The 25,029-nt window shown below is 38.2% G+C and overlaps 1 protein-coding gene across 7 annotated transcripts in view; it reads right to left on the reverse strand.

Annotated features, from left to right (window-relative positions):
• PDE3A (phosphodiesterase 3A) overlaps positions 1-25,029 on the reverse strand; it is a 379,994-nt gene that overhangs the window by 293,594 nt on the left and 61,371 nt on the right. Inside the window, exon 1 of one of the 7 annotated variants that reach the window (XM_086404064.1) lies at positions 586-23,947. The exons of the other annotated variants lie outside the window; for them this stretch is intronic. The gene's annotated coding sequence lies outside the window, so the exon portion shown is untranslated. Of the gene's footprint in view, positions 1-585; positions 23,948-25,029 lie in introns of those variants that run through there. 7 annotated transcript variants of the gene reach the window in all.

Below are 25,029 nucleotides of genomic sequence, written 5' to 3' on the forward strand. Positions count from 1 at the left end.
GAAAGCTAAATCACTCTACCATTTCTGTATCATAGCACCTGTCTGAACGCACGCATTTATCTGTCCTGAATTTTTGCATTGCATTTGAGATGAATGACTTTGGAAACACATTTTCTTATACTACTAATACACTAAGTGCAATGTCAACATCTGAAAATAATTATTTCTGTGTCTTCACATAAGCTTGGAATGTTGACAAATGAATTTGGCCTCAGACACAGCATAGGAGCCATGACAACTCCACCTTAGCATTATATACAGCAGACTTCTTTAAGGAAGAATTACTATATGGTTAAATCTTATACTAAGCACTCAAAAGCAGGATGTGATAAAGATAAATTGAAATTTTAGGAGGCTGAACATGTGGGGCGAGTTAGGAGTTTCCTTTAAAGAGAAATAGGAGTAACTTGGTGAATTCTGGAAAAAACGAAATTAATTCTTTCTAATAATTTTCTCTACATCCCATAACAGAAATCCTTCTTTACTGCATGGAATCAGTTACAAGAAAACTTAAGAAAAGTCTTTAATGGGAGCAATACTTTTGCATGGGTTTGCTTTGGAAGACAATTACAATACAATAATTACCTGTTTGATGGGTAGTCTTATTGGGAAAATAATCTTTTTTCTTTATATAAAGGAGGATTAGCTAAAATTGAAAAAAAAAGAAGCTTAATATAAGTAACATAGTGCTAACCCTCAATTTAGTTCTTTTCAAACTTTTGAGTTATGGGCTCTTTCAAAAGGGTATCTATCATGGTAAAATGTAAGCTGTGTGACTGAGTATAAATCTCCCGTTTCTACACTAAGCCTGCTGCCTGTAATATTACTAGCATACAGTAAGGACACAATCAGCATTTGTTGAATAAATGAGTGAAGGCTGAGTGAGGTACAGCACTGTTTCCCAAATGCTGGCCATGACAAACTTTCACTCATCAGTAGCAAAATTGGATAAATAAGGACTGAAATTGTGTCATCAGCCATCTATCCATCTCCAGGATTAAAGCTGATTTGCCTTGCCTCAACCAACACTCTCAATTTTTGTTTGCCAAGTCCAGACCTAGAGTCAATACACAAAGGAACTGCACAGCATACAGCTCAAAAAAAAAAGGGGGGGTCATAAATTTCACCCAAGACCCCAGGCAGAAAAGAAAGAAAAACGGAAAGAAAAGAGCCAAGTTGTTAACACTGAAATCACAGAAGAGGAAAGATTTAAAAAATTATTTCATCTATCCTGCAAAGAAGTGTGCTGTTCTAAGGGAAAAGCTTATTCAGTTTTATTTAATCTTAACCCTTGCTAACATTGGAAGTGAAGATTAATTTGCAATTATATAGAAAAAGTCTGGGTATTATAAACAGACTCTGAAGAACTAGTTCCTATTTTCAAATATGCATGTGATCTTTATCAAGAATTTAAACTACTCTTAGTCTCAATCAACTTCATTCTTTCTTTTATAATAGAGTAATTTTTTTTTCTCAAAATGCCCCGAGTCTCTGAGAATCTGTGCCTCGTGGAACTTAGAGCAGGCAGAGTAAATCACCACTTACTCATCATCCTCCAAGAGCAAAGGTGACTAGAAACCAAATCCTAGAGATGAAATCATTGCTCTCCTGATAAATTCCCAGTTCCTCTGACTAAATATTTCCCTCCTTAATCCCGGACACTATAACTGCCAGTCATTTTGGGTCTGTTATTCCAATATGAAAAGTCTAACTTAAGCACCATAAAAGTCTTGGGAAAAAAACATTTTTGAACACTGGTAGGCTCAGGGGACTGACAATGGAATATGAACCTTTCACCCCAAAGATGGTTCCTTGGGAACAGAAAGCAACATATTTTTTTTCTGTAATAACCCTCCTGTGCTCCCCGCTTTCCCAGGTGGTGCTAAAGCATCCAGCAGCTGTTGACTGTCCGTGTCCCTGCAACATCCTGAAGAGTCATTTGAATGATCAGGATCAACTTAGAAAGAAATCTGTCCACCCAGGCGCTTGAGAAAATTTGCATATAATCACCAGGGGATTTGTTTAAAATGCAGACTTTGATTCAATGACCATCGAAGGTGGAGCCTAGGAGTCTGCATTTCTAGCAGCCCCCAGCTAATGGTGATGCTGTTAGACCCATGAATCCACCTTTGAGGAGCCAGGATCTATCCCATCTTGACCTATACTACTGAATTTGATGATCTGATTGACATCACAAATATTTTCTCCACACTAAAAATCTCAATATTACCCAATACCAAAAACACACACTCTTATGTACACACACAAATGTATGCAAGCACATACACTGAGAGAAAACAAATTTCAGTTTCCATTATTGAACTTACTGGTTCAGATCTAACATTGTATTGTAGCAAGTGTGGTCACACTACATTTATGTCCTGATATCTGACCCTTTCGAGCTTTGCACCTACACTTCACTAGAAGAGCATCTGTACAGTCCTTGCTGAATCCTTACAATGGTTATGAGCTGAGCAGAGAAAATACCTGTAATTACTATTGCTGAAATGGAAAAAATAGACTGGTCAAGTTAAGCAATTTACTCATGGCATCTCATAACCAGCAGGAGTCAGATCCAGTGATCATACTCAGATTTTGTGTCTTTCCCCCAGGAGATCAAACCAATCAACCCTAAAGGAAATCAACCCTGAATATTCATTGGAAGAACTGATGCTGAAGCTGAAACTCCAATACTTTGGCCACCTGATTCAAGGACTCATTGGAAAAGACTCTGATGCTGGAAAGATTGAGGGCAGGAAGAGAAGGGGCAACAGAGGATGAGATGGTTGGATGGCATCACGGATTCAATGGACATGAGTTTGAGCAAACTTCCAGAGAGAGTAAAGGACAGGGAAGCCTGGTGTGTTGCAGTCCATGGGGTCACAAAGAGTCAGACATGACTTACAACCCTCAAGTCTAGAACTTTTCCAACCTAACAGTGCCTTTCACATCGCCCATCCCTGCTATGTCCCAGCCAAGTTTTCTTTGATGTTTATTACACTAGTGTTCCCCTAGTTGTAGAACTAACAAAGTTCAACCCATGTTCTGTGGGACAATTTAGAGACTCTATATTTCGGAACAAGTTGCAGTCTCAGTGACTGTTTTTTTTAATCTGGAAAAGCTGCCTGGATTCTGTTAGACGATAGAGCTGGATAGAAGACTTAGTATCCTCAAGATTTCTGACTCTTTGTGACCCCATTATACAGTCCATGGAATTCTCCAGGCCAGAATACTGGAGTGGGTAGCTTTCCCTTCTCCAGGGTATCTTCCCAACCCAGGGATCAAACCCAGGTCTCCTGCATTGCAGGCAGATTCTTTACCAGCTGAGCCACAAGGGAAGCCCAAGAATACTGGAGTGGGTAGCTTATCCCTTCTCCAGGGGATCTTCCTGACCCAGGAATCGAACCAGGGTCTCCTGCATTGATTCAACAGCAGAGTGCTATCTTTGATCAAGCTGAATACAAATGCCAGTCACAGATCATCAGTGTTAGTAATGAGCGAAAATGTTCCACAATTAAGAATCTCACAGTGATTCCCCAGTAATATGGAATGCAACTAGGATTTGCTTTGACAGCGAGAAAGGAGCAGTACCGCCTGCCTGGTAAGGTGACTCTCAGAAGGATATTCTCTCTGGAGTGTAAGTTCAAGAACCTGGGTTATTCTTTTTTTTTTTTTTTAGTGTTTTAAAAAATTTATTTATTTTTAATTGAAGGATAACTGCTTTACAATATTGGTTTGATTTCTACCTTGCATCAACATGAATCAGCTATAGGTATACATATGTCCCCTCCCTCTTGAACCTCCCTTCCACCTCCCACCTTTCTCAGGTTACAGAGCCCCGGTTTGAGTTTCCTGAGTCATGCAGTAAATTTCTATTGGCAATCTATTTTACATATGCTAGTGTATATGCTTCTATGCTACTCTCTCCATTCATCTCACCATCTCCTTCCTTCCCCTCCACATTCTTGTCCATAAGTCTGTTCTCTGTGTCTATGTCTCTATTGCTGTCTTACAAGAGCCTGGGTTGTTTCTGCTTTGTTGGCTGCTGAATCCCAGCACCCAGAACAGGGCCTGATACACAGAAGATGCTCTACAAACATTCTTTAAATCAAATGAAGAACTGAAATTTTACTGTATTTATACACAATGTGTTAAACGTTAAAACCAGTTTCAAAGTACTACTCATTTCTTTCATATTAATGTGAACCAAAAGTTGGTTTTAAATATTTTAACCCTTTGGACAACTAGGAACACTCAGCTCTTCACCAACTTATGAAAAAGTACTCTTTAATATCTTAAAGATATAATCTCAATGCAATATATCCCACACCACAAAATACTGTATCTAAACACGTAAGAGAAGGCATATGACTTAGATTTATTTCAAGCCTACTCTTCATGTTATCATGGGAATTTAATTTCTGACTTTCCTTTACATCTTGGATTAATCAGTATTTTATGAAAGAATCCTATCACAGGCTCTTCAGAGCATGATGAGTCTCCCTTTCTTTCTGTTGTTCAGTTGCTTGGTTACGTCTGACTTTTTGTGACCCCATGAACTGTAGCATACCAGGCTTCCTTGTCTCTTTCTTAAACATCATATTTTATATGTATTTGCTTTAGGTGGCTCAGAGGTTAAAGCGTCTGCCTCCAATGTGGGAGACCTGGGTTCGATCCCTGGGTCGGGAAGATACCCTGGAGAAGGAAATGGTAACCCACTCAAGTATTTTTGCCTGGAGAATCCCATGGATGGAGAAGCCTGGTAGGCTACAGTCCACGGGGTCTCAAAGAGTCAGACATGACTGAGCGACTTCACTATGTTTGCCACTGGGCTATACTCTATCTGGTGGCTCACACAGTATAGAATTTGCCTGCAATGCAAAAGACCTGGGTTCTATCTCTGGGTTAGGAAGATCCTCTGGAGAAGGAAACAGCAACCCACTGCAGAATTCTTGCCTGGAGTATTCCATGGACAGATGAGCCTGGTGGCAGGCTACAGTCTATGGGGTTGCAAAGAGTCAGACACAATTGAGCGACTAACACTTTCACTGTTTTCATATTCTGAGGACAGCAATTGTATCTCGTTTTGCTCACAACTTTATCCATTGCCCCTGTCTGTTCGTGATCCTCACCAGGTCTAGGAATTACTAAAAACTAGCAGATATCCTCTAAAAACAATTCTAAACAGCCTCTCTGGCCCTTCCTTCACATAAAGAGGAGAATAGAAGTTTCTTCAAGAATTTCAATAGGACCACACAAATTCAAACCTCTGGGGAATTTTGATTGAAACACAGTATAAACCTACATGAAAAATTCATGTCTCCCCTTCTGGTCCATGGATGATTTGGGGCCCATTCCCTAGTCATGAACAAAAATGGGTGAAAGATAGTAAAGGCTAGAATAAGAGACATAAAATGCAGAAAAAGGAAAAGGTCACTCAATATTCAATGTTTGATGAGTTAACATATCAGCCAAGATTAGGTACTTTATTGATACAAGAATATCAATGGTCCACATTCTTTTAACAATGGAGGAACTGCTAACCTCCTGCATCAGACATACTGAGTGTAAGGAAGAACAAATTGAATTCAAGTTAACAGACAATGGAGCTCAGACTGGAAAAAAAAAGCTGATCACTCAGCTTTTCTATAAGTAATTCTTATTCACTATTGGTCAGAGAGGAGGAAGACAACCCTAGCATTGTGACTGTGGAGGAGTTTCATCTATGCATACAACCTGTTTAAGAAAAATTCCCATTATCTGTTAAGTCATTAAATAGGAAACAGTCTATGAACAAAGAATTTGAAGGCAAATTTGTGACAGAGAAAACATATACATTATCTAGGTAGATACAGAAACCTTTCTTTTCAGTAGCCACTCACCTGAATCTATCTTTCCAGAAGCCGATACTTTATGCAACCTTACTAAAATTATATTTTGTGTAATTTTTAAACATTTTCACTCTGTTCTTAGAATTCTGACTGAAATATGGTACAATATTTATTAAAATTTTACTTAATTGGCTTTTAGATATATTAAAAAACCAAGTTCCAGGCTAAATACATTGGAAATAAACAACAACTATCCATGGACTTCTCTAGTGGTCCAGTGGTTAAGAATCCACCTATCAATGCAGGGGACACAGGTTCGAATCTGCTTTGAGAAGATTCCACATGCCACGGAGCAACTGAGCCCGTGCTCCCCAGCTACTGAGCCTGTGCTGTAGAACCTGTGAACCACAGCTACTGAAGCCTTGGCCCCTAGAGCCCATGCTCTGCAAAAAGAGAAGCCACTGCTATGAGAAGCACTCACACCACAACTGAAGAGTAGGCCCTGCTCACTGCAACTAGAGAAAGTCTGCAGGCAGCAATGAAGACCCAGTGCAGCAAAAAAATTAATTAATTATTTTAAAAAACAGCTGTCCTTAGAAAGTAGCGTTGTTTGTCCAAAGTTTCATATTATCTTTTTTTTAAAGTTATCCTGCATATAGAGACTCCTCAAGCAGACTCAGAGGTAACAACATATATCACCACAACCAATACAATTTCTAAAGTTATACACTACTTACATATCCTATTTCAATCTATTTTTTTTAAATCTACTTCATAATGGATCCTCCGAGTCGCACGTGTGTCTCTTTTAATACTAGGAACACAAAATCTCCAGCTTTTCTAAGGGCAAAGTTTTGTGTCTTTTGATCATGACCACCATCTCCTTCCTCCTCCTTAATAGATTCCAGATTTGTTGAGGTATCTACAACTTTCTCACATAACTCAAGTATTCCAGGTCTCCTGTGTCCCACACCAAGGTCAGGTTGGTTAGGGAGTCATCTCACTGAGGGAATGGTTCAAAAAAGATAAGAGGATGACTTCTGGGGGCTGCTAGGAAGATTCTGCCTCATCCATATCTCAACCTCAGTGTGCTTAAATAAGACCCAGGAATAGGTACCTCCATTTTACCTGCTTGAGGAAGGTAAAGTAAAAAAAATCCATGGAAAATGGAACCAGAACTCATTGGTAAAGTCAATCCTAACACCTTCTAGACTTCCATTTGTGAGACAATATACTTTTGTTACTATCACATCTAAAGTTTGGGGGTTTTCTACTTCCTGTACACAAACACATAGTAAGAGATATTCACTTCAGTTCCATCGCTCAGTCATATCTGACTCTTTGTGACTCCATGAACTGTAGCACGCCAGACCTCCCTGTCCATCATCAACCCCCAGAGTTTACTCAAACTCATGTCCATTGAGTCGGTGATGCCATCCAACCATCTCATCCTCTGTCATCCCCTTCTCCTCCCGCCTTCAATCTTTCCCAACATCAGGGTCTTTTCCAATGAGTCAGCTCTTTGCATCAGGTGGCCAAAGTACTGGAGTTTCAGCTTCAGCATCAGTCCTTCCAATGAACACCCAGGACTGATCTCCTTTAGGATGGACTGGTTGGATCTTCTCAAAGTCCAAGGGACTCTCAAGAGTTTTCTCCATGGTTGGATCTCCTTGCAGTCCAAGGGACTCTCAAGAGTCTTCTCCAACACCACAGTTCAAAAGCATCAATTCTTCTGCGCTCAGCTTTTTTTATAGTCCAACTCTCACATCCACATACTAAAAGCATACTAAGAGAAAGTGCTAGTTGTGTCTGACTCTTTGCAACTCCACAGATTGTAGCCCACCAGGCTCCTCTGTCCATGGAATTCTCCAGGAGGTAACACTGGAGTGGGTTTTCATTCCCTTCTCCAAGGAATCTTCCTAACCCAGGGATCAAAACCAGGTCTCCTGCATTACAGGTGGATTCTTTATTGTGTGAGCCACCAGGGAAGCCTCATTCTAAATGATACATTTTAATTATTTAACAACCATTTGCCTAAATTTCAAAAACAATTTTAACTGGCAAATGACATTGCACCAAACTGAATATTGCTTTTGGAATATAACGTGGATTTTTTTTAAAATGTGGTTTAGAAAGTAGATTAAATAAACCAAGGAATTTGCCATCTGAATTTTTATAATATGGAAAAGGGAAAGACGAGAAAAATAACTGAAGCTATTCCCTTTTTTTCTTTAAGAAATTTCCTAGCAAGTTACATAATCCTCAAAACATAATGAGATTCAACAGTTGATGGGAGAGAAAATTCTTCAAATTATGGCACAGAAAAGAGTACCTATATTTGGCGACTTGGTAAATTGGCTAGATTCACCTCTGTGTGACTTTGGACAAATCATTTAACTACCTTAGGCCTTAGCTTGTTCATCTGTAAAGAAAAAACACCTTTTCTAGGTTCAAATGTTTCACCAATACTGGCATACTGTCACTGCTTCTTGCAAAAAATCTGCCAAGAAAAAAGACACTGTGCTCGTAAGTGGCTGTATTTTAAAGGTGCTTATAGATGAATACTTAAAGTCAGATCACCAGGTCACATAATTTTTGTCTTAAAATTTTGGTTTAATTCTCAGCAAGTAGCAACTTATGAACCGTATAGCAGTTTCATAATATGTTATTAAACTAAAGCATAAAATGGAAACATTTTATTTCAAAAAGTGTATATACAACTGAAAAGATAAGGCACACAGATTATCTTTGATCTCTCTTAGTTTACTTTATGTTCTTCCAGTGAATTTCAAAGACCTGAAACATAATCTAATATGGAAAATTTAGATCTATCATAGCTACTTGTATATCCAAACAGTGGTACTGTTTTGCTTTGTTTTTCCTTGACCAGTTACTATCTGACAGGCCCAATGTCCTAACACTGAGCTTATCTGATCTAAATTAATCCTCACAATAACCCATGTTCCCATCTTAAACAAAAAAGAAATCTCAGAAAGACTAAATAAATTATGGTCATGAAGCTAGATAAATCTTTCATCTCCACCATTACATACAGCATCCTCATTCTCTCCAATGCCAAGGACTTTTTTTAACCCCATAGGAACCAAGATGCCAGAACAAGATTTCAGTCAACAACCACAAAAATATCATCTTATAAACTTTTATGGAAAAACTGTTTTCAGAAATTAAATAAGACTGTGGTGGGGTGGTGGGGGGGTAGTCATTGATTTTGCTTCTGAACCTCGTGCCTTATATCCTGTGTGAAGAGCCAGGCTAGCTAGCTATAGAGTGAATCTTCCTGTAGGCTCATTTCATTCTGTATCTTCGATCTTCAAAACATAAAATCAAACTAGCTGTTTTAGACAGAATTATAGAATGGTAAGCAAATGAATAAACAAACTTCACAGTAGAGTTGTCAAGTTGGTTGTAAAGCTCTTGTAGATGAATAGAAGTTTCCTTCTACAAATGAGACAATCTGGGGGAGACAGTATTACTGAGGACTTAAAGGATAAAATAGAGACGTGAAAAAAAAATCCTTCCAATGAATCCAGAATATCTAAGCATTGTGGCAACAAGAACAGCACATAAAGCATGACTTGCTTGCTGTCAAGGAGTAAATCTGTTTCAGTCCTGGACAAGAACATGTTTAAAAGGTAGTTTTCCCACTAAAATGATCCCTGCTGGCAGAGGAATAGAAAAAGGCCATAAAGATGACTTTTCCTACAACACAATTCTTTCAATAACTGTGCTTTTATACACACACACACACACACACACACACACATACACGTGTGTGTCTGTGTATAAAGAGGGAACGTAGGCACCCAGGCACTCAGTTGCCACCAATGCTTATATATACAAACCAGGTTCCTATTTTTCAAAATATCATTATTTTAGGATACAATGTGAAGTTTCTATGAGTAGCCCATTACAACTTTGTTAACCTCCATGGTTTCACAGTGTAGTGCTTTGCTTCTGTTCTCATGTAGTAAAATAACATGGCTTCCCTGGGGGCTTAGAGGTAATAAATCTGCCTCCTAAAGCAGGAGATGCAAGAGACTCAGGTTCTATCCCTGAGTCGGGAAGATCCACTGGAGGAAAGCATGGCAACCCACTTCAGTATTCTTGCCTGAAGAATCTCATGGACTGAGGAGCCTGGCAGGCTACAGTCCATGGGGTCACAAAGAGTCAGACACAACTTGGCAATTAGACAACAACAGTAAAGTAACACATCTGGACCCCAAAACAAAGGATGAAAAATTGAGGTAATTTGTCTCCAAAACAAAATGGACAATTTTCTTTCAAACAAAAGAAAATCTTGTAAAAGGCAGAAGTTCATCCAATGCATGGTGTGTCCAAGAACCAGGGGATGGGGACCTCCATGGCAGTCCAGTGGTTACGACTCCGTGCTTCCAGTGCAGGGGGGTGCAGGTTCAATCCCTGGGCGGGGGACTAGGATTCTACATGCCATGCGGTGTGGCCAAAACGTTAAAAAAAAAAAAAAAAAAGAACTAGGAGATTATATTAAGTGATTTTAACAAAAACTGACTTGACTCAAAAAATATCTGCCTAAAAAATCTAGTTTGTGAATTTGCTACACCAAGAACCATGAGCACTTCCTCCCAGAAAAGGTACCTCTATGACACAGATGAAAACAAGATAAACATTCATTCGATACAGTCAAGGAGTTCTTGAATAGAGGCATCTTTGTAGGAGTCTCAGTATATGTGGGCATGAACTCAGTTGCAATAGGAGAGGTGGCAAAAACACAAACCCTAAATGGATCATTTTAGTATAACATTTAAATGTTAATATTGATAATAAAAATTCTCAATTGTGTTCTCTTTATTCACTCATCATTGGTATGAATACCATCTCCTGAATTTTCAACAAGATCACCTTCTTCTACTTATATCTTTTAAAGAAGTTTTTCACAAACTTTTCCAAAGGTAATGGAGTAACTAAATTAAATCAGTGTAAGGTTTAACTTCAGCCCATTTTTCTCCAGCATCAGGACAATAAGGGGCCCAAAATTACACACTGTATTTTTATAATCCCTTAAATGAAAATACATGTGTGTTTTCTATTCCTTTTCAGATGATATGCTCTTTTCATAAAGAAGGAATAACAGCAAATATGAAGAGTAGCTTGGCAGTTACCCACACTCTCAATTAACAGGCCCTGTTACTGTTTATCTCCGAGAGTCAGACATGGAAATTTCCAGGGCTGTAACATCAGCCAGCTCCATTAGAGGGAGCTACAAGGAATCTTAGTTACAGGACTTAAGTTCTCAGGTGAGCCGCTGACAGAAAATGCAAGCAAGCAACTCAAGAGTAGTACTGCAGGGTACTGAATACCTCAAGTCTCTAGATTCTTGGCTCCAAAACACATGTAGATCACCATACCCCTGCCTGCCAAGACCATCTGTGTTCATCTGTGGGAGAGCTTAGACATAGGGTGACTACTGGGGAATCAGTTCTTCTGAAAGCAGCACTATAAATCGTTTACCAGGCTTTAGAACAACCGGATGTTCACTGACAGTTTCCTGACCACTTTGCCCAGTAAAGATGATGCTACCAAGTGTGCAGAGAAGAAATTCAGAGTGATGTGGAAAAGGGTAGCATCAATAATCGAAATCTTCATACACAAGAATTATGATGTTCTCCTATATTCGTAAGCAGTTCGTTCTGTGTGAAATGCTTAAACATCGAGAAAACAAATGTCTTAAACTAGTAGCGTTTTTGTTTCCCATAGTTGAAACTATTTAATCACGTTCTGCTTTCCAAGCCTTGAAATCAGACCTTAAAGATTAAATAAATGCTCACACATTCTTTCAAAGCAATCAGCTTCTGCTTTTTATTGAACAGAGCTAACTTATAGTCGAAGCAAAATGACATCATCCTAAACATTCCATGAACTTTTTCTTTAGGGAAAAAAAATCAATTTTTGATAAGAGCTAAGGAATTGTAAGAATTTTCCAAATGATTCACACTATCACCTCTCCAAATGCTTTAGTATTCTTTAGTTTTCTATTTGATTTTCTTGAGGGTGAAAGTGGTCCCACTTAAAGATAAATGGCTGGAGGGCTAATAAGTTATCTATAGATTTCTCATTGTCATATATGCATATGCTAAAATTATTTCATGATTTTAGCAAAATTTTGACAAATGACTTAACATATTTAGATGACATAATCATTACTTCCTTTCCCCTTTTGGGAAAAGTTATTGTTGACATCATTTTTTTTTAAGGGTATGTATTTACTTTTGGCTGTAACAGGCTTTCCCCAGTTGTGGCCACTGGGGCTATTCTCTAGTTGCTGTGTGCAGCTTCTCATTGTGCTTGTTTTTCTTGTTGCAGAGCACGGGCTCTGGAGTGCAGGCGTTAGTAGTTGTGGCACATGGGCTTAGTTTCCCCAAGGCATGTGGGATCTTCCCAGACCAGGCATCTAACTGGTGACCCCTGCATTGCTAGGTGGATTCTTAACCACTGGACCACCAGGGAAGCTCCACTTAGAAAAAAAAAAAAAATTGACCCTGCATCAAGCCCAGCGCTAGACACTTTACATACAGCATCTCTAATTCTTTCCAAAACATAGATATACAGACATTATAACCATTTTGCATTTTATAGATGAAGAAATCAGGGCTTTGGAAGTTTAAATGATTTGAGGCAAGGACACAATTTTAGCAGCTTGCAGAGCCAACATTCAGTCCATTTCAATCCAAGGCCACATGAAAATTCACTCTAGCCCAACTACTATTTTGCTATTCATGACATAAGTATAAATGCACATCTCTCTTGATCATTTTAGTCACTAAACTGGAGTCACAGATACTACTAACAATGATATGTCATTCTCCAAGATTTAAAATTTTGCTGCATAGATTATTTTTTATGGCTGACAAGATCAGAGTTTGTCCACCTGTTTGATTACTTCACCTGGGTACAGTCACCTTATACTGTATGGCAGTCACTCAGTTGTGTCCAATTCTTTGTGACCCCATGGACTGTAGCCCACCAAGCTCCTCTGTCCATGGGTTTCTCCAGGCAAGAATACTGGAGTGGGTTGCCATTTTCTTCTCCAGTGGATCTTCCCAACCCAGGGACTGAACCCGGGTCTCCTACATTGCAGGTGGATACTTTATCATCTGAACTACAATCACCTTATTTCCTGGGAAAAGCAATAGATTGCTGAATTAGAAAATCTGGGCCACCATCATGACCTGCCCATTGATTATCTGTAAGTTTTGCAGCAAGTCTCCAAATTATTCTGTGTCTCTGATGTACAAATGACATCCATAATCATCCCCGAGATGTTTGCAGCTGTGTTTATGATTCAGATAGCAAGCCTAACACTTCACACAAAGGTCCTCCCAGAAGCCGCAATTAGAATAGCAAATATGCATTTCAATATTACTATTTGTTGTTGCAAGGCTAACGGAATTGAAAAATGCTAGAGGTCATTTCTTTGTGATAATATGGAGAGGTAAATGATGTTAGAATTCAATAGGTTACTGGAAAAAAAAAAAAAAAAAAGGAAAATTACACCAGGGGCACAATTTATGGAAAGCAACTCACAGTCTATTAGGTCAGAAAATTCCAATCCCAGATTTATGTTTGATTCGGTTTTCAAAGCACATGCAATAGATTTTTTTTCTCAGCGGCAGGGTGAAAACTGGTTGGCCATAATGTCAACTGATTTGATTCTCTTCTGTTAGGGGCAAATACTTCAGGATGAAATGTCATAAAGGTGATTTTTGGCTGCAAAAATTGCAAAAATTCCTTTCCAAAGGTCAGATACTATAATGAACTTTGAAAGATAATGAAACAGTGTGCTAAGCTGTAAATATTCAAACCCATGTTGAAGTAGTCAAGTCACCTTAGAGGAGTTTCTCTTTTACGAGTAATGCTCTTTTGAACTGCTTTTGTACAAATATGTTTACCTAAGCAAAGCGACCCTAGCAAACACTTAAATACCATATGCTACAAGTCATGGGGAAAAAAAAAGTTGAACTACAGTTCACATAAAACTGAGACCTCAAAGGAAGGTTATTTTTAAAATGCACACAAATAAATTTTTTAAACATTCGGGGACATTTTGGAGTTCAAGCCTATAACCATAAGCCGAGATGAAACAGTGCTGGCATTTGGCTGCTGAACAGATGAGGGACTAACATAAGAGAATCCATGTCTAGGATATATGAAACCCAAATTTAACGCTTCAGTATTTGAAACAAAATGAGAAATTGAAGTGATAGAGACGAAAATCAAAAATAGAAGCATAAGCAATGACACACAATACAAGTAACATAAGAGAAATAGCCTGTGCTACAGAAATACAGAGTATCATAAGAAAATATTATGAACAGTTATATACCAACAAAATGGGAAAGCAGTCAATTCTAAAGAAATCAACCCTAAATATTCATTGGAAGGACTGATGCTGAAGCCCCAGTACTTTGGACACCCGATGTGAAGAGCCTGATGTCACCTGATGTCACTCACTGGAAAAGACCCTGATGCTGGGAAAGACTGAAGAAAAAGGAGAAGAGGGCAGCCGACAATGAGATGGTTAGACAGCATCACTGACTCAATGGACGTGAATTTGAGGAGATAGTAAACGATAAGGGAGCCTGGTATGCTGCAGTGCATGGGGTTGCAAAGAGTCGGACACAACTTAATGACTAAAAAACAACAAAGAAGAAATGGACACATTTTTAGAAACATATAACCTGCCAAAACTGAATCAAGGAGAAACAATCCTTTGAACAGACTGAGCACTACAAGTGAAATAGAATCTGTAAATTTAAAAAACTCCCTGCAAACAAATGTCCAGGACTGGATGGCTTCGCTGGGGAAACCTACCAGCATACAAAGAACTTACACAGATGCTTCTCACACTCTACTGGCCAAATATATCAACTTCCTCATTTATAAACCTTCTCTTCCAACGTGTCTTGCATGGAGTAGGTACTCAGTAAAGGGTTTACTCATTTTAGGTGAGCCTATTACGATATTCAGGATAGTCCCCTCTCCACAGGGTTATTTGGCTAAAACTGGCTCTAGCTTAGAAGATAGCTTCTCAAACACAGATGTGACCAGTACAATTATCTTACATTCAGAATGCTCTTCATCCCAGAAGGCCCAGACTGCTATTCTCTCAAATTTTAATCATTTTTTTAAGGGCCAATTTGCAGCACTCTGCCAAAGAATAATTTGAAACAATGATTGAAAATAAGATAAAATAGCCCCATAAGTAACCATTTAAACGAAAAATAAATAAATCAGAAGTCAGATCCCTATATACTATTTTTCTGACCTATATTCACCAAAGGCAGTATTAAGAAATACAACTTAATTATACTTAAAACCATTACTTTATGAAATGCTTATTCATTACTATCAACTAAAGTCATTTTCCTCAAAGGTCCTAATGGAGATTTTGAAATGGCAGAATTATAATCAGAGGAAAAGAAAGAAAAGGTTTCTAGAATCAATGTTATTTAGTGTCAAGAAATTCTACAAATCCCAGTTACAATCTTATAGATGAGATCACATTTTTTAAAGAAAACATTTCAGTAATTAAACCCCTCTGATGGCACTCATTTAACACATTTTGAAGCACAGGAAGAGAGGTTTCAACTTGCAATCTGAACTCTCAAATGCACAATAACCTCACTAATGGTGCACTATCTACTGGAGTTTGCTCTAATTCATGTCCATTGAGTCAGTGTTGCTGTCTAACCATCTCATCCTCTGCTGCCCTCTCCTCCTTTCTCTTCTGTCTTTCCCAGCATCAACTTTGGAACATCAAAAATGTATGGATTGCAATTAATCTACGTATCAATTCTATTCTCATCCACATTAAAAAAAAACAAAATATGTATCAAAATTGAAACATTCAAAGAAGATGGTTTGATTGGTGATGTTTCTTCACAATTTAATAGATTACAACAAGAATCCAAAATTCTACAGGAGGACATAGTCCATCACTGGGTCCTTAGTATAATAATTCAGAATTTAGGATGAAAGTATCAATATTAGATGAGACAGAGACCACAGATAGGATGTGGAAGTAATTCCTCAGATATATCCATTTCTGTTTCAAAGAAGATGAAGAAATTCTTTCTCTGAATAGTTTGTTAGGATCACAGAATATTCTAGATTATTTTAAAAAATTCATGTTATCTAATGCTGCAAAATAAAAATATATGAACATACCCTTTTACTTTTCTATTTAGAGAATCTTTTTTGAAAAAACAAAAAAAATAGACAATTCGTCTTTACTTTTTATTTATTCTACCCTCTGCGGAAATATACACATTACATGGTTAAGTTTGACTAAATTTTAAAATACCTGACCTCTATGAGAAAAATGCAAAATTATTAAGTCTATTTTATTAGTTCTTCCAAAGAAATTATAATAAAAATCACTGAAACTGAACTATGTAATGTCTGAAACTTGGTAGTACAAATACAACAGAGGCAAACATTTTGGCAAAATGAGTTTAAAGAAAGGCTAATGTCTAGGACATACCTAACCCGAAGAAAAGCATATATGTGAAGACACAAGAATGAAATATCATAAGAGAAACACACCTATAAAATATAAAGTCAGTTCCTAAGGATACATCATAACTATCTTATACTTTCCAGGAATATATTCATTTCAATCTTTAAAGAGAACTCTTACTGTACTGGTATGAACCTCAAGTAGTGTTCATACATGAAATTCAAAGGTATCCAATATTTCCACTCTTCTTAATATTTGCACCTACCTAGAGATCAGGGAACTCTATAGATTTTCCCTATAGGTTTTCTTTGATCAAAAAGAACTATTTTCCTCTGATCACATCCTCAAACCATATAATACTCAACCAGTCTTTATCAATTACTTTTGTTGGCATCCATATAAACAATTCTGAATAACTTACTAAACCTAAGTTAAAAGAATTTATGAAATTTGGGAAAACACCATATCACCAGTGTTCCTTGATTAGTGTTAAATAAGATTTCAAAACCAGCCTGAAGAAAACTTAACCAATTACATAGATTTTTTGTTTGTTTGTTTACTCCATTCATGCAATCATCTTACAGCCTTAAAAATCTTAAATGAATTTTCCAGGGATCATTGCTACCCAAGCCCTATGAGGATATGAATGCATCAATTTGATTTTAGTTATTATTGGTAATGGAATCTAATCTGTGACAACATATGGTAATTTTTCATTCAGCACTCCTGTAAGACCCAGCATCAGTACCCATTATTAAGGGGAGCAACCTATCCTAGACCCTTGAACACACGGCTTAGGGGCACCAATCCTCCACATGGCTGAAAGTCTGTGTGTAATGTAGAGCCAGCCCTCTGTAGATTCAACCAACTGCAGATCAAGCAATACTGTAATATTTACTGTGAAAAAAAATTGCATATAATTGGACACATGCTGTTCAAAACTGTGCTGTTTAAGGGCCAAGTGTACTCCCATCATTGGACTCTCCAGCTGTTAAAAAAGTTTTCCCCTTTAAGGTAGAGTTAAAACATGCATGTGACTTTCATTATATTGATTCTACTTTTGCTTTCTAGAGCAATATACAAATGTGTCTTTTTTTTTTAATGGCAACCTGGTAAATGATTGGAGACAGGTGTTTTCCTTTCCTTTAGTCCTCTCTAGGCTACACAGTCCCACTTCCTCTGTTTTCAACATGATTTCCAGACTTCTGGCTCTCCAGCTTGTCAATGTCTTTCCTAAAATTATAGTGTCTTGGACAGAAAACAGTCTTCTAACTGTGATCCAGTCAGCGTTAAGTACATCCAAGATATGACTGCTCATCATGTGGACACTTCTATTTATACTGTCTAAGAAAGTTTTAAGGGGTACTTTTTTAAATCTTTTTTTCCCCTTTTATGCAGCTGTATCATATAGTTAGCTCATATTAAATTTTTAGTCAAGTAATTGGAAGGAATGATGCTAAAACTGAAACTCCAGTACTTTGGCCACCTCATGCAAAGAGTTGACTCATTGGAAAAGACTCTGATGCTGGGAGGGATTGAGGGCAGGAGGAGAAGGGGACGACAGCGGATGAGATGGCTGGATGGCATCACTGACTTTATAGACGTGAGTCTGAGTGAACTCCGGGAGTTGGTGATGGACAGGGAGGCCTGGCGTGCTGCGATTCATGGGGTCGCAAAGAGTCGGACACGACTGAGCGACTGATCTGATCTGAAAATCTCTAGATATTTTTCACAAACTGAAGTTTTCATATTCAATTCTCACTTTGGGCCAGCAACCACTTACTCCAATAACAGGCAGAGAATTCATATGTGTAGCTGCCTGAGAGAAGGATAAATATCTGGATAATCCATTATGTTTTGTTATAAAGCTTCTTTCAGTGGCCATTCTCATTGCTTAAGTTTTATCAACTAAATTAAGTATTTTCCATTTGGGGGAAATTCTTGAGTATTCAAGTACATATTTATGTATTTTATTACTTATGTTGTACTTAATATGTGCTAATATTAAGTCACTGTTCTTATTTTTTTAGGCTCCAAAATCACTGCAGACAGCAATGTCAGCCATTAAATTAAAAGATGTTTGCTCCTTGGAAGAAAAGCTATGACAAACCTACACAGCATATTAAAAAGTGGAGACATTACTTTGCCAACAAAGCCCATCTAGTCAAGTCTATGGTTTTTCCAGTAGTCATGTATGGATGCGAGAGTTGAACCATAAAGAAGGCTGAGCACCGAAGAATTGATGCTTTTGAACTGTGGTGTTGGAGAAGACTCTTGAGAGTTCCTTGGACTGCGAGGAGATCAAACTGGTCAATCCTAAAAGAAATCAATCTTGAATATTCATTAGAAGGACTGATGCTGAAGTTCTAATACTTTGGTCACCTGATACCAAGATCCGACTCATTGGAAAAGACCCTGATGCTGGGAAAGATTGAGGGCAGAAGAAGAAGAAGGGGGTGAGATGGTTGGATGGTATCATCAACTCAATGGAAAGCAGTTTGAGCAAACTCCAGGAGATAGGGCAGGACAGGGAAACCTGAGGTGCTGCAGCCCATGGAGGTCAAAAGGAGTCAGACACCACTGAGCGACTGAACAACAGTCACTGTTCTCAGAGCTTTAAAAATACTAACTCATCTTATCTGGATAATAACTCTGGATAATAATAGTTAGTACTATTACTATACACATTTAACAAATGAAGAAACTGAAGGGCAGACAATTTAAGTAATTTGCCACAAATCACTTAGCCAGTAAGAAAGAAGCAGAGGCAAGATTCAAAACCAGGTAGACTAGAAACAGATTGGGGCTCATAATCATTATATTATGCTGGCTCTCTTGACCCTAAATAAATGTTTAGGACAAAAGGTATTGTGTCATATACTTGGGAAACAAACAAAATAATATATCGTGATATTTCTATGTTTGTCTTAGCTCCATTAAAAGGATGATAGATACATACATAGACACATAGATAGAACTACAATAAGCAACACAGAATAGTATAATTATGACTGGTTTGCATCATTGTAATGGAGAAGGAAATGGCAACCCACTCCAGGACTCTTGCCTGGAAAATCCCATGGACGGAGGAGCCCGGTAGGCTACAGTCCATGGGGCCGCAAAGAGTCAGACACGACTGAGCGACTTCACTTACTTACTTAAGGCAGAAACCAACACAACATGTAAAGTACTTATCCTCTGATTTAAAAAAATGAAATATTCTCCTAAAAATGGAAAAGAAGTAAGGTAAAAACTGAAGCACACAATTTTTAGCAAGGACTATCATAAACACCTCATGATGGAGATAAAAATCACTCAGGTTTAGTACCCATCTTCTGCTGGAAATAATTCTACCATCATCATGAGTGTCACCAACTTGCTTGGGGTTTAAAGACAAAACTACCCTAAAAACATGCATTACCACCAAACACGGGTCACCTAAACCAATCTAGGAGCTTGCCTCTCTAAGTATTCTAAATTGGTATTTTTTGGGAACCCATATATATTCCTGCTACTGACGTTCTTTTGATAGTACTTTCAAATGAATAACCCAGGATTCCTTACACAGACTCTCGTTTTTGCTTAAGACTAAGCAATGGCACCCCACTCCAGTAGTCTTGTCTGGAAAATCCCATGGATAGAGGAGCCTGGAAGGCTGCAGTCCATGGAGTCGCTGAGGGTCGGACACGACTGAGCGACTTCACTTTTACTTTTCACTTTCATGCATTGGAGAAGGAAATGGCAACCTACTCCAGTGTTCTTGCCTGGAGAATCCCAGGGACGGGGAGCCTGGTGGGCTCCTGTCTATGGGGTCACACAGAGTCAGACACGACTGACGTGACTTAGCAAGGGTTATATGAGGTCGCACAGAGTCGGACACGACTGAAGCGACTTAGCAGCAGTAGCAGCAGCAAGGGTTATATACCAGGAAAACTTGAAGTATCTCTTCACTAGAATTTCCTAAGCAAACGAGTCCTCATTTGGCTTTGGAGTGTGGTTGCTGTGCTGTTTAAGGTGACAGAACAGAACTTGAATGTGGCCAAGGACAGAATCCAGGATGCAATTCTGCTGTAACCACCTCGTGATCCATTGTCTTGATATGGTTGTTCTATTGTTGATGTTCTGGTTTCTTTAAATTACAATCATCATTAAAATTTACCAAAGTTTGTTGCTGGCTGTTTGGTTGACTCTACAGTGTGAATGATGAAAACTTGCTTATTTTTTCTATGATCTTCTGATTAATAGTCTACACAGAGCAGTTTCGATGTAAATCATCCATGAGGCAGCTGTAAACGTTATTCCACAATCACTCCTCTAACAATTCTTATTTGGCCACAGGTATGAGAACATCACTGTCAATTCATCCCTGAGTTTATGTTAATAATTTGCAACAAGTGGATTTCTTAAAAAAAAAAAAACTGCTAAGTATATGTTCAAATTCTTAGTTTAGAAAGTCAGCAGTTTATATACATTTCTCCACATCTATTTGTATCTATCAAACTATTTTCCTGAGGGCATAGAAACTTGTGATCAGAAAAATAAATGAAAAGGGGAAGGAAGGGAGAGAAAAAAAGAGAAAAAGCAAAAGGTCTAGTTATAAAAGTTAATCCCCCCTCACATACAAAAGTGACCAAATGCTTTGTTTCACTCATGTTGCCACTGATCACTACCCATTCCTTTTTGGTCTTCACCCTTGCCCTTCCTAACAATTAAGGATGGACCACTTATTTTTATAGTCATTCTATAATACAGCAATAAATACCATGATTACTCTAACACTATTTAAAATTTCAAGCAAAAAAATGATTCATTCTGTTAAAGCATTACTTTGGTCATACCTATGGTCTCTGAATTCTGTATTTACCATCATGCTAAAAGATAAAAAATCCAACATCTTCTAGTTTGTTTCCTCTTTCATCAGGTTCCCCTTCAGTGAAAGACAGTGCCACTTCTTCATCCTTGCAATGAACACAATGCCTCTACTCACACCCTAGTTATTTCTCACTAGGTTATTATACGTTCTATCTGCTTTTTCTACGTCTTTAACACCCAAAGGAATAAAAACACCCACCTGCTACCTCCCTGTTTACCAGTACTAGTCTTACCTGGGCACGCATTCGGGTAGAAGTGCTTATCATCTCAGTCTGTGGACCCAGCCTATGTCCAGAAGGCTATGAGAATCTGGAGAGCTGTCTTCGGCCCACTTGCTACAAATGGCCTCAGACTTAAGAGGAGACACAGTCATGGGGGTGTCATAGGGAAGATGAAAGCAAGGGAGAAGCAAAACACAGATCAGCCACTCACCTGCATTAAAACCTTACGCATGAGAGTCCACTTAACCTTTATAATTATTTCTAAACCAGAATTAATGATTCTGAAAGCCTGTTTTGGAAGGAACACCTTTGTTTGTCCAGGTGCATGAGGTTGTTTCCCTCTGCCACGGAAAAACAAGTTCAAGGCATTATGAAAAGTGTGCACTTAAAAGGAACACTTTCATCTCAGCAGTCTGTGTGCTAGGAAACATTTCAGGATTAACATCTCAAGAAAGAAGTCAATCGAGGAGGATATGAGTCTATGAGTGTGTACATTGTATCTATGGGGAGAGGAAAGGAGGGATATTGATGGGGGACGGGTGGAATTCCTGATAGAGATGTAATATTTGATCACCACTCATTTTTGTAACTTGCACACCTATGGTAATACAAAACTTTATAGGGCTCTATTTTTTCTTTTGCCACACCGAGTGGCATGTGGGCTCTTAGTTCCCTAACCAGGGATGGAACCTGTGCCCCTTGCAGTGGAAGCGTGGAGCCCTAGTTACTGGACCACCAGGAAAGTCCCAGGGCTCCATTTTAAATAGGAGTGTATTTCATACATATGTATTCTTCATTAAAAATCTGATAAATACGTATAAATACATTTTGATAAATGAAAGGCCACGTTTTCTTATAAACCTGAATATAGACAGTGACATTTTAATTTGGTACCATATGAAACAGCGCATAACGAAAGTCAACCTTCCTTTTTTTGGCTACATATACCCATGATTTCTAGAATTCCAAGTCTAACTATCATGCAATGGAAATTTGGAACAATTGTTTTTCTTGCTGTTCAGTTGTTCAGTCATGTCCTACTCTTTGCAACCCCATGGACTGCAGCATGCCAGGCTTCCCTGTCCTTCACTATCTCCCAGAGTTTGCTCAAATTCATGTATATTGAGCCACTGATGCTATCTAACCATCTCATCCTCTGCTGCCCCCCTTCTCTTGTTGCCGTCAGTCTTTCCCACCATCAAGTTCTTTAAACTATTATTGTTATATAATTATTATAACAAATTAGAAAAAGCTATCAGGATTGCAAAATTATGGTCTTTAGAAAACATGTGGATGAAACTGGAGCCTATTATACAGAGTGAAGTAAGCCAGAAGGAAAAACATAAATACAGTATACTAACGCACATATATGGAATTTAGAAAGATGGTAACAATAACCCTGTGTACGAGACAGCAAAAGAGACACTGATGTATAGAACAGTCTTATGGACTCTGTGGGAGAGGGAGAGGGTGGGAAGATTTGGGAGAATGGCAATGAAACATGTAAAATATCATGTAGGAAACGAGTTGCCAGTCCAGGTTCGATGCATGATGCTGGATGCTTGGGGCTGGTGCCCTGGGACGGCCCAGAGGGATGGTATGGGGAGGGAGGAGGAAGGAGGGTTCGGGATGGGGAACACATGTATACCTGTGGCGGATTCATTTTGATATTTGGCAAAACTAATACAATTATGTAAAGTTTAAAAATAAAATAAAATTGGAAGAATAAAAAAAAAATAAAAATAAAAATGAAAGTTGAATGAGAAAGAAAAAAAAAAAAAAAAAAAGAAAACATGTGTTATATTCTGACAGTCGTAAAAGACAGGAAATTTTTAAAAGGTAAACACTAGACTATTAAATCAGATTTCAAAAGTCTATAGTAATTTAAAATGAATCACCTTTACAGTTTTAAGAATTATCTCCAAGACAGGAGTTAAACATGCTGCCTTTTAAAATTCATATATTTCTAAATATATAAAAATATTCATAAAAGTCTTCCCTTTGGGACAACTTAACAAAACTGGCCTGTTTTTACCAATTTAATAGTATTGGTAAATGGGATATTTCCTAAATATTCAAATAAGTCTAGCTGGAGCTACTGTCACGTCCTTCTTTACATATAATATAATTTTAGAAGATGACCTTGGTGAAAATAAGTCTTTATTAAGTGGGTCTTTTCCTGACAAAAATATTTTCTAAAACAAGACATTGTATATATTATAATGGAAGCTATATTAATATTATTGCGTTGTTCAGTCGCTAAGTGTGTTCGACTCTTTGCAACCCCATGGACTGCAGCATGCCAGGCTTCCCTGTTCTTTACCATCTCCCAGAGTTCATTCAAACTCACGTCAACTGAGTCAGTAATGCCATTCAACCATCTCATCCTCTGTCAGCCTCTTCTCCTCCCACCTTCAATCTTTCCCAGCATCAGGCGCTTTTTCAATGAATATACAGTAGGAGAAAATATTCCTTTTTACTCAAAAGTATTAATTAAACATATAACCTAAAACTTACACTAGAATTCTCTCTTCTAATACTATGTCTAGTTATCAAAAAACAGGCACTCAAGGGCTGAGTTGTCATATTAATATACTGGCCAGCAAATTACTGCTGCCCTAAAATTCAAGAGTAAATGTGGCAATAGCTCTAACAACACAAGTGAAGTAGGTACATGTCAATGATTGTTATTTGGGAAATGCATGCTATTATAATAGGGCTTTCCAGGTGGTTAAGTGGTAAAGAGTCTGCCTGCCAAGCAGGAGACACAGGTTCAATCCCTGGGTCAGGAAGATGCCCTGGGGAAGGGAATGGCAACCCACTCCAGTATATTTGCTGGGAAAATCCCATGGACAGAGGAGCCTGGCAGGCTACAGTTCATGGGGTCACAAAAAGTTGGACATGACTGAGCATGCACACAATGCTATTTTATTAGTAAAACTTTATAATTTAGCTGGGAAAGGAAAACATAGGTATGACGGTCTGAGCCAAATTATCCTAGACTGGCTATTCTCAGAGCTTGGATTTCCCAAATATTTGCCCACTCTTGATTTTATGTTGCTCATTACCAACCTGTGTTTTTAGGACTTCAAAGGCCAGCTATTCCAAGGAGCAAGAAGCTAGACAGACATGAAACTTGGATGCCACACTTAGGAACACAGAGTGCTCCTTCCTGCCTAGCCACAAAACCAAGCCTCATTTCACCTCTCCCACTTCCTGTTAATAGCAAAGGTTAGAAACAGATTCTGTTCCCAAGCACAAAAGTCAGCATGTCTTTTTTTTTTTTTTTAATTACCAATAAAACTCTGAGCAGCACACACAGGTACAAGTGTTTTACGCTATTTGCTTATTGTCTACCTGAGTTATAAACCCTTAAGACAGATGGCAGTATAACTGTTAAATTCTGTAGATTAACTTGGTTGCAATTAAAGCAAGAAATCTCATAGCCAGTAGAATATTCTCACAGTCTTGAGCTATTAACCTGGTGTGAACATAGATTTATATCTGATAGGGACATGTATAAAAACATTAATTTGATCATCAACATTAGAGCTAATACTAGTAGAAAATGTTTCCTGAGCAGCCAAAT

The sequence above is a fragment of the Bos grunniens genome, chromosome 5 (genome assembly GCF_055505025.1).
Source record: "Bos grunniens cultivar Pamir isolate PY7600 chromosome 5, Bosgru_T2T1.0, whole genome shotgun sequence".
NCBI classification, from domain to species: domain Eukaryota; kingdom Metazoa; phylum Chordata; class Mammalia; order Artiodactyla; family Bovidae; genus Bos; species Bos grunniens.